Source organism: Leptodactylus fuscus, chromosome 5 (genome assembly GCF_031893055.1).
Source record: "Leptodactylus fuscus isolate aLepFus1 chromosome 5, aLepFus1.hap2, whole genome shotgun sequence".
NCBI classification, from domain to species: Eukaryota; Metazoa; Chordata; class Amphibia; order Anura; family Leptodactylidae; genus Leptodactylus; species Leptodactylus fuscus.
The window spans coordinates 148,938,150-148,950,262 of NC_134269.1; positions in this window are offsets into that span (position 1 = coordinate 148,938,150).

The following is a 12,113-nucleotide window of genomic DNA, read 5'->3' on the forward strand; positions in this document are numbered from 1 at the left end:
GGCCGTTTTATAGAAGAATTAATTGAAAATTGTTCACCTCACCTGTTTTGCACCTCAGTCTTGTGCATCTAGCTTTACGCTGGGTTCACACCTGCGTTTATGTCTCCGTTCTATGGTTTCCGTCTTCTGCATGGCAGAAGACGGAAACCATAGACCGGGTCCGGCCGTGAGCGGTGGTGAGCGTTTTAGGCTCTCCGCTGCGAAACCGGATTTTTTTATCCGGACACAGAGTACTGCATGTCCGACTCTGTGTCCGGATTATAAAACCCGGTTTCGCGGCGGAGAGCGCAAAACGCTCACTGCCGCGCACGGCCGGACAGCTTTCTCACCCATTCAAATGAATGGGTGAGAAAGTCTCCTGCAGGCTTCCGTCTCCTGCATCTGTTTTATGCAGGAAACGGAAACCTGCAATAAGGACAGATGAACGCAGATGTGAACGAGCCCTGAGACTCTGCAATCCAGGATGGTATTGGACTATAGGTCACTACTTGCAGGTAGCAGACCTAATCTTTTTCCTCTGGCATATTAACTCTAATGTGGGAATTGTACCTGTACTATTATATATGAAAATTTATTTTATTTTTGGACATACACTTTAAGAATTTGAGACCTTTAGCTAATGTGTGGTCTCAAAAGAATACTGTCTTAGGTTAAAGCCCCACGTGGCCTCCTGCAGCAAAAAAGCGCTGCGGGGAAAAACCGTTTTGACAACATATCACAGATCTTCCCGCAGCGCTTTTTAAAGAAAGTTTGCAGAGTTTTCCTCTGTGGACTTTATGCTTCAATACCTGTAGGAAAACCACTAGTGTTCCTGTAGATATAATTGACATGTTGGTTTTGGAAATTGCTGCGAGTCTGCAGCACCTATTTTAAAGCAAAGTGGGAATGGGATTTGCTAGACTCCCATCCACTTTGCTGTGACTGTAAAACACAGTTTTTTCCCATGGCTTTTATAAAATAAGATTCTAATCTTCATAGGTCTCTACTGTTCTCTACAAGCAGGTACTTACCAGCCAATCTAAGTACTACTATTGAAGCTACAGCTTAGTATACCAGTCAATCATAGACTGAAGAAGTCCATGGGGCACAACGTATCTATAATTTATGTCCTTCAATGACCATTCAAAGTGTCCTTGACTGTCTCACTCATTCTAGACACTTATTAGTAATGGGTTTGAGGAGTGAGTAGTCACAGGAAAGAGGCCTAGAAATAGTGAGTGGTTTTAGAAGAAAATCTTTAGCCAATTCTTTTTACAGATACTCATGGCATATTAAGATGTTACAAATATCAAGTGCTGAATTGTGCATAGAATTATCTATTATAAATTAAATTCTGTCTCTCTATATTATAAAAATGAATTCTTGTCTGTATGTTTGTCTGTTCTTTATGTGCGAACAAACGACTGGACCAATCTTCACCAAATTTGGCACACAGATACCTCAGGTGTCCGGGAAGGTTAAAGATGAGAACTCAACTCAGTCAGATGTACCGTTCTGGAGATACAGCTTTCCCAAGACCCTGAACCCCCATTAGCAAAAACAAACCTGCAAGTCTTTCACTCATATTCCAACTACAATACACACAGTCACTGCACATGTACAATCCAACACTGATATCCAAACTGAGATACATGCATCAGAGGATTAGATACAAAGGTCAGCACACAGTATCACATGTCAGAGGATTAGATACGCACATCTGCACACAGTTCCACAAGCCGAAAGATTAGATATGTGCATCTGCACACAGTTCCACACGCGAAAAGATTAGATTCGCACGTCTGCATGTAGTTCCACGTGCCAGAGGATTAGGTACATGCGTCTACACAATGTAACACACACTGGAGGATTAGATACACAGGTCAGCACACAGTATCACATGGCAGAGGATTAGATACACGTGTCTACACACAGTTCTACACACCAGAGGATTAGATACGCGCGTCTGCACAAAGTACCACACGCTGAAAGATTAGATATGTGCGTCTGCGCACAGTTCCACATTCCAGAGGATTAGATACATGCATCTTCACAAAGTACCACATGCTAGAGGATTAGATACACAGGTGAGCACACATTATCACATGCCAGAGGATTAGATACGCGCGTCTGCACACAGTTCCATACACCAGAGGATTAAATATGAGTGTCTGCACAGAGTACCACACACTAGAACACACTAGATACACTAGATACACAGGTGAGCACACAGTATCACTCGCCAGAGGATTAGATACACAGGTTAGTAGACAGTATCACATGCCAGAGGATTAGATACGCATGTCTTGACACAATACCACACACTATAGGTATAGATACGTGCCACTGCACACAATACCACAAGCTGGAGGATTGGATACGTGCCACTGCACACAATACCACACGCTGGAGGATTAGATACACATGTCTGCACACAGTTCCACACACCGCAGGATTATATACATGCCACTGTGCACAATACCACATGCCAGAGGATTGGATATGCTCCAATGCACACAGTTACACACGCCGCGGGATTAGATATGCGCATCTACACACAATTCCACATGCCAGAGGATTAGATACGTGAGTCCTCACACAGTCCCACACGCTGGAGGATTAGATATGCACCTCAACACATAGTACCACACGCCAAAGGATTAGATACACGCGTGTTCACACAGTTCCACACACTGGAGGATTAGATACATGTGTCTATACACAGTTACACAAGCTGCAGGATTAGATACGCACATCTTTACACAATACCACATGCTGGAGGATTATATACGCATGTATGTAATCAGCACACAGTACCACACATGGGAAGATAAGATACATGCATCTACACACAGTACCACATGCTAGAGGATTAGATACACAAGTCAGCACAAAGTACCACATACCGGAAGATTAGATACATGCGTCTGCACACAGTTCCACACGCCAGAGGATTAGATACACGTGTCTACACACAGTACCACACGCCAGAGGATTAGATACGTGCGTCTATACACAGTTACACATACCGCAGGATTAGATACACACATCTGTGCACAGTTCCACAGGCCGGAGGATTAGATATGTACGTCTTTACACAATACCACACGATGGAAGATTAGATACGCACTACTGCACACAATACCACATGCCGAAGGATAAGATACATACTACTGTGCACAACACCACACGGGGATGATTAGATACACGCGTCTGCAAACAGTACCATACGCCAAAGGATTAGATATGTGTGTCTGCACACAGTACCATACACTGGAGAATTAGATACGTGAGTCTGCACACAGTACCACATGCTGGAGGATTAGATACACAAGTCAGCACACAGTATCACACACCAGGGGATTAGATACACGTGTCTGCACACAGTAGCACACGCTGGAGGATTAGATACACAAGTCAGCACACAGTACTACACGCCAGAGGATTAAATATGCATGTCTGCACACAGTACCACAAGCCGGAGGATGAGATACGCGCATATGTACAAAGTACCAAGCGCCAGAGGATTAGATACACACGTCTTCACACAATTCCATACGCCAGAGGATTAGATACACACCTCTGCACACAATACCACACGCCGGAGGATTAGATACACGGCTCTGCACAGAGTACCACATATTAGAGTTTTACTCCAGGTTTCCATAGCAACCCAGCCATTTTTCTTCACTGCTTTATGTCAGCTTTAAAGGGGCAGGGAGCTGTGGATGACACTGTTACACAAGGTCACATACACACAGCTTTACTCCAGGTCTCCATAACAACCGATCGCAGGTTTTTCCACTGATATCCAAAATGAGAAGCTTATAGACACACACACAAACGATATACAAAATACACCAGTGCAAAACTGGACAATTCTTATGTGGCCACTGCACAAACAAAAAATGAAATATACCCGTGCGAAGCCAGGTCCTCCTGCTAGTAAGTGATAAAGATGATGTTTCCCTGATATTAGACATCATGTAGAAGTGGCATCCATTAATTTCTTAGCAAATTACAAAATATATCACATAATAGATGCCCAAGTTTTGTATGTACATTTATACTGAAAATTGAGTGGAGAACCACTATCACTATCTATCAAAAGTCCGAATTGTTGCTGCTGTCTTTATACATCAAGTAGTAACACTTCTCTGTGCAGTACAGAGACGGCAAAAATACATTAATGAGATGACTGAACACAATGTTCTCAGTAAACTTCTATTTTTCAGATTTGTGCGGTAATATGGACTGTGATAAACGACATGCTATTGAAAAATGTTCTATTGGTTTGTATAATGTTTTTCTCGATCGTGTAGAATGTGAAAGTCCTTCACAATGAAATAGATGTCTTTGTGTTGCTGTTTGTCTGTAATTACATTACTGTGCTAAAATATTTCTTTTATATGTTTTAACGATTATATTGTTATAGGTCTGTTCAGATGTAGCCATAGCAATGTGGCAAAGAATTTCATCATTATAGTGTCAGAAAGTGGCACTACCATATAATTACCAAACAATATGAGATTTGTCTCGGACAAACTAAAATCAACGCTGCATTATATACTGGGGTGTCTTCAGACCCTAGATTATAATAGGTGAAGGCCCAGGGCAGTTGAAAAAACATCCATACTTGCCTTCCTTTAAACCAGGGGTGCCCAATACGTCGATCGCGATCTACCGGTCGATTGCGATGGACGTATGGGTCGATCATGGGATGCAGCCAGGCATCCACGCTGTCTGCTTCTTCACAGCGCAGGCTGAGAGTTATCTCTGGACACTGCCAGAATGGGGATGTGGCAGCCCCGCCTGCCAGTGTCCGTAGATGACTCTCAGCCTGCGCTGTGAACAAGCACTTGCAGGCCGCTCTTAGGGATGGAGGGGGCCGGGGTGCTGCTTCTTCACAGCGTAGGCTGAGAGTCATCTACGGACACAGGCAGGCGGGGCTGCCGCAGCCCCAGCCTGCCAGTGTCCAAAGATAACTCAGCCTGCGCTGTGAAGAAGCAGACAGCGGGGATGCCTGGGCGGCCACCTCTCGCGATCCGCCCGGCCATGCCCACATACCCAGCCCCGCCCATAGACACGCCCCACCCCACCCATGGGCCAGCCCCGGCTCTACCCACAAGAAGTGGGTAGTAGATCTTAGGGCTTGGTCATGTTAAGAAGTAGCTCACATGCTAACAAAGTGTGAGCACCGCTGCTTTAAACCCTATTGAGCCTCCTTGCAGCACCTAGTGCTCTCCTGGTTGATGTCTGGTGCCCAGGCTCAGCATTTATGTCTGTGATTACGCTTCAGCGGTGACCTGGGCATATTGAGCATCATGACGCTTATTGTGCCCATGTGATAGCTGGTGGCCCAATCGCAGGTATCAGCTGTCACCCCCCTTCCCCAGCCGATGACTTCATAGAAGAGTGCCGGATGTCACCAGGAGAGCGCTGGATGCTTCGAGGTGACACAAAAGAGGTAATGAAAGGTGTGCATGAATGTTTTTTAAATTTTTTACACCTCTCCCAGGCCTGCACCTTTTATACTTTGGGGTCTGAATAATGTCAAGTTTTACTTTTATTTGCCTTAGAAAGTTAGAAATTGGATATATAGGTTCCTAGGAGATCATAAGGGTAAGTTCACACAGGGTTTTTTGGACCGGAACCTGAGGTAGCTGTGTAGCTGGACGGGTAGCTGTGACTGGACGGGTAGCTGTGACTGGATGCCGGTGCTGATGCAGTGCACCGGCATCCAGTCATGCACTCCGCTCCGGATTAGGCCCAAATGAATGGTCCTCGTTGGGAGGGAGTGTTTTCAGGCGGATGTTGCGAGGCGACCCCGCCTGAAAGAATGAGCATCTCGCTTCTTTTTCTGGGAGCTGGGACATTTAGAAACAAACTGACACAGAAAAAAGAACTGACCGGCTCCCATTGATTTCAATGGAGCCGTCTTTTTGGCCTCAAAATCCTGACCAAAAAACCCCGTGTGAACTTATCTTCAGAGTTTTCTACACCATTTAAGCCAATTTAAAGCGTGGTTCCTACCGAACATGTTCATTTAAAAACGATCTGGGGACCTGAGCTGCCAAAACCAAACATGAAAGGTTTTCTTTAAGTGCCTATAAAAAGTTACATGCATTTCAAGTGTTTTTTTTAATTGTATTTTAGTGGAACAAGGCTTTGATGGGGGTTTACTTTTTACAGATATAAGATACATTTTTCAAGTCCCACAGACAAGCCTATAGTAAAGGTGCCAGCACACACATCATACCAATACATTGTGCATTTTGGGAAAAAAAGGCAGGAATACAACAAATACCACAGACAAAAATGTTTTGTATACAGTCCTTTTATATTTCACAATGGACTTTAAAATAGCACCTGGCTTTGGTGTTCTCAGGCTTATTAAAAAAAAGAAGAAGAAAAAAGGTACATCCATGTATTAGAATTTCCATGCAGCATTTTACAACAGCACTAAAAAAAAACAATAGCACAAAGAAACCCCTTTCAGGTTGAAGCATGATGGTGCAAAAACTAAGTGTATTGGCTGCGGCATAAATGCTGCAGCAAAAAACGCAGCGTTTTACTGTATCTGCAAAGTGGATGACACTGTAACACAGCGGATATTCTGTGTCTTTAAAATTGCTTGCGTTTTTGTAAATTTGTAAGAGAGTGAAACAGCCCCTGTGTAGTGAATGTGCAATGTGTAATTGAGTTGGTGTTTTCATAACCTGACATTTTGTTGTTTCACCACAAGAGGTCGCTGTTGCAAGATAACAGGTAAAAGGAAAAAGGCTGCATGCCCCTGGAAGATTGATGTGGAAACCCTAATCGTTGTAGGAAGGTTCTAGGAGCCATTTTGGGACAGAGTGTGCTAGAGCCTGAAGCAGAAGAGAGAGGGTCCTTGGAGGGAGAAGCCACAGCAAGAATAGCTGAGGATTTGAGACTTTCAGAGTCTGTCCAGACACCATCCTAAGGAGAAGATTACTGTCAGAGACTTGGCTGAGAAGTGAGACTGCCAGTGAGACCGCATGCTGTCCGAGGAGCCCCTCTTCAACCTGATGCTAACAGAGACTAAAAGGTACCCAACAGAAGTAAACGTGCACACACCACACTGCAAGTTGTCCCATATTGCTGGGGACTGAGTAAAAAGCCTGTAGTTAGTTAGTTAGGTATAATCATCACCCCAGGCTGCAATACTGGTGAACTATCTACCTGTCTGATAAAAGGACTAAGTCACAGAGGATATCTACAGAGTTATATCTCTCAGAGAGGGACTTTTAAGGAAGTCTGGGAGCAACATTTAGTTTAACTTTACACTGTTTGGCTTGCAAGCTAACCAACCATTATACTTGCTTAGTTGTACTTGGTTTGGGGGGAATTTAGTAGTATTGTGATAACATTGTAAACCCTGGTGTTACACCGCCGGATGCCTGTGTCACACACACTGAATTGTTCCTGTGTAATAGGGTAATAACAGGTAACAGGCAGCTGCATAGGCACAGCCTGCAGGTAGGTAAAAGCTTGGAGTATATTGAAGGCCACATTAGTGGGCACCGTGCTGTATAACACCAAGGTCCCAGTTTCTAGGCTGTGTAAATGTAATACCTGGGAGTGTTCTTTTGGACAAAAGAGGTTATCTAAACTAAGTAAAGTCCTATCTTGGTTAAATTGAATTGGACTCACTTTCTTTGTTCGTGACTTCGCTGTATCCTGGGGAGCCTACCTCGGTACACGGCTTACAAATTGCAGCATATAGCGGATTCCAAATAGGTATAATAAGGCCAGAAAGCCTGCAGAAGAGAATGCTGCGAAATTGGAATAAAAAAACGTTGCAGAAGAAACTGTGATGTATTTCTGATGAATTTTATTCCGCAGCGTTCTTGTTTTTTTTGTTTTTTTTACTGCGTGGAGATGCCTGTAGCCTAACCTCAAGCACTTGTGCTACTATTGCCCCTTCTTCACTATCCACAACGTTTGGACCCCCATCCCCACATGCCTGTTTTACAACCACTTTAAGAGGAAGCCCAGAGCTCTGCATAAGGTGATCCATGTTCTAAGATAACTTGGGTAATTTATTATTATTATTATTATTATTTTCTTTTTCCATACTCATAATATTTCTATTAACCTCTTTAGTTTTTTCCTGGCCAATAGATAGTAAAAATCCTCCAGAAAATGAGTACTTTCTTATATCCAAATATTGTACCATGTTTACATTAGAGAACAAAGCAAGTTGAAATCCCAAAGGCAATTCTTTTTGTAAGTTGCCTTGTAATTGTTTGCTACACTACATTAGAAACACAATATAAGTTTACCATAGTACCTGAAGAACCACATAAAATTATAAAGAAGTTCTATTACTTTAAGAAATGTCTCTGTTTAAACGCTAGTGACATTGCTATAAACTGGAAAGTGATTCCCGAGCTGAATATTTGTATTTCCTTACTTGTGTATATTAAACATTAAGCAGAAAGTTTATTACAAGTGTAATTGTATCTCTCGTAATTCAGAAAACCACCTTCTGAAAATGTGCAGTAAGTAGTGTACACTTACAAAGCTGCACAAGATAAAGGATGATGACATTTTTCTATTTTAATGAGTATACGTCCATATTGCTGACGACAGCTGTGTATGTTACAGATGGGTCCTCTGTTTATAATAGTGATTTTTATTTTTTTTGGCTAGACATAGCTAGTGACATCCACATCTGAATAATTATTCATGCATACTAGGAAAGAAATATAAAATAATGATTTCTAATATTAGCAGTGTATATAATGAATCTCAGAACAGTCTGTGGTTAATTTAAATGCAGAAACAGATTTATTTATCTTACTTTTATTATTATGGCTGTGTATTACGTTGAATCATTCCAAATGACAGCAGTAACATTTTGCAGCAGAAATAAGAAAGTGAAGGAGAGAGAAGAGTCAAAGGTCATCATTAATAATAAGACAGACTGGAGCTGGAGTGATGTCATGAGCTAGGGAACAGCTAAAGCTTTGCACTTGATCCATTAATTCTGGCGGAGACAGCTGCAACGCAGTTGGTGACACAGGTGAGCAAAGAACAGGAGGTCAGAAGAGGCCAGCTATATCTATATCCGGTGTCACCAAAATAAAAGTTATACTGTAGCTAAAAGAATTCTTAGCAAGTGTTAGCCTGAAGATGAAGAAATGCGTGGATAGCGTGTACTAAAGGATTTTGGTGTTAAGAGATTTCTCTATATTTCTAAGTACTGTCTGCAAATGTTCTAACTGGCCTTTACTGTGTAGGGCCACTGGGAAGACTTTGGAAGATTATATGGATAATCTGTTTTCCCTTAGCCCAAACAGCAGCACAAGATGGGGTATTTCTGCCCCCGTGGGCTGTTAGGACAGGTGGAACTTTTAATTAGCTAACAGCTTTCACCTATAAGAGGCCGGAGAGACCCCCCCCCCCTGTGTTAGTCAAAAGTATGAAAAAAAGGCAATATAATAATACAAACAATACCATAAACAATGGGAGGGAGCCTTGTGCTGCTGTTTGGGCTAAGGGAAAACAGATTATCCATATAATCTTCCATTCCCCCTTTGCCCAACAGAAGCACAAGATGGGGAACTAGCAAGTAACATCCCATCTAGGGAGGGAGATCTTGGCAAGCAGATGCCAAAACAGAATGACCCGAAGGCAACAGCCTCGGAACTGCGCCAGTCCAACCTGTAATGCCTCGCGAACGTCAGATGAGAATTCCAGGATGCAGCAGACCATATTTGATCCAAGGAGAGCGAACGTCTCTCTGCCCAGGAAGTTGAAACAGCTCTAGTTGCGTGGGCACGCACAAATTCCAGTACAGGTAGGTCTTGAGCACGATGAGAGCAAGTGAGGGCCTCCCTAATCCATCTTGACAGGGTGGTGTTAGAGGCCTTGATACCTTTGTTGTGGTCAAAGGTATTAATGAGCAGATTCTCCGATCTTCGGAAAGAGGATGTACGATCCAAATATATGCGCAATGCTCTAACCAAACACAACTTGTGCATCCTCTCCTCCAACTCAGAAGTGGGAGAGTGAAAAAAGGTCGGCAGAGATATTACCTGATTTATATTATCAAAGATAGGGACTTTTGGCAAAAAACTGCTGGTCAAACCTAAGTTGAACCCTATCAGGGAAAAAAGTAATGTATGGCTCCGAGGCAGCCAAAGCTTGTAATTCCCCAACCCTCTTGGCAGAGGTAATCGCCAACAAGAAAGTCACCTTGTAAGAACAATATCTCCAATCCACTTCTGTTAAAGGTTCAAAGGGGGGAGAACATAGCCCCTGAAGAACCGAGGCCAAGTCCCATTGCGGGACAGGGGGATGTACCCGAGGACGGAGCCTAGAGGCCCCTTTAAGGAATTGCTTTATTAGAGGATCTTGAGATAACCGGGCCCCTAGAAGAGCGGAGAGTGCCGAAACATGAACCTTCAGGGTAACTGGAGTTAACCCTTTATCCAGGCCACTCTGTAGAAACTCCAGGACCGATTTGATAGCAGAGTTGTTGATCTGCCTATCAGCACCCCAATCCTGGAATATCCGGGAGACCCTTTGGTAACTCCTGTTAGTTGAATCCTTTCTTGAATGGGCCCAAGTTCTTAGAATGGCCTGGGACAATCCTCTATCTCCGCATATGGTGCGATCAACCTCTAGGCAGTGAGGTTGAACCTGTCCAGGTCCTGGCAGAGCTGTCTGTTTAGAGTTACCAGGTTTTGGACTTGTAGAAGCCTCCAGTAGGTCCCTCGACTCATTAGAATGAGGTGGGTAAACCATGCCCTTTTTGACCAGAACGGTATGATCACTATTGCCGAAGTCTGGTCCTGCCTGAGTTTCACGAATACCTTGGGAATCAGGGGAATCTGAGGAAAAATGTATGCCAGTTTGAACCTCCAAGGTATTGACAGGGCATCTACTGCCAAAGGATTGTCTTCCTGGTAGAGGGAGCAAAACTTAATCACTTTGGCGTTGTACTGGTTGGCTATCAGATACACCTCGGGGAGACCCCACATCTCGGTGAGATGATGAAAGATGTCCGGATTTCGGGACCATTAGCCTGACGTCACCAGGCCTCTGCTTAGCTGATCCACAAGGATAGTCAGCCGACTCCGTATATGAACCGCTGACAGTTGCGATAGATTCTTCTCTGCCCAGGAGAATATTAGATTTGTCACCTGCAGAAACAAGGAGGATCTGATTCCTCCCTGTTTGTTGATATACCGGACTGCTGTTAAGTAGTCTGTTCTCACTCTCACAGCTTTTCCCTGCAGGTGGAGTGCAAACATCAGAAGCGCATGGTGCACTGCGGTGAGCTTGTGCCAGTTGGATGAACGTGACCTCTCTAATTGGTTCCAGGTTCCACGTACCGGAGTCTCCTCCAGATGCGCTCCCCATCCTGTGAGGGAGGCATCTGTAGTCAACAGGGTCCAGGATGTCTGGACCGTGGACCTCCCGTCTCTGAGCTGGGACCGCCAAGCAAGTGATCGACGGGTTCTGATGGATAACTGGATAGGCTTCTGTACCCCCAAAGGGCTGTGGCGACCTGCTGAAACAAGGTTCCTCCTTAGCAAGAGAGGAAAAAATAGCTCCCCCGAAGCAAAAAAAGCGCCGGAGCAGTAAGAACCGCACCGGAGGAGAGGAACTACAGAGGCAACTGGATAGTATTATACTGTCTGAAGGCATTGGAGAGTATTATGCTATGTGCATGGGTGACTGGAGAGCATTATATGTGTGTGAAGGCATTGGAGAATATTATGCTATGTGTATGGGTGACAGGAGAGCATTATACGCGTGTTGGGACCACTGGATACCATTATTCTGTTTGTTGACTAAAAATCTGTTTTAAGATCCTAAATATATCAGTATCGGAGCGGATGGCACCTAATTCTTTTTTCTTGTTTGGAGCACAGAGTCTCTTTTAAAAAAAACCTGTGGTTTTTGATGCAATTTTCTGAGTGTTTTCTGTCCAGTGTAATAATTCTGGGTATGATCATTAGAATAAACAGTGTGGTTATGCAGATAGAGATTTTGGTAAGGTACTGCATTAATTATAGGTTCACATGAAAAAAATATTTTGTGTATTTTTTTAAGTTAGAGATTTTTTTTACATTATTTTTCAGTTGTCTAGTTCCTCT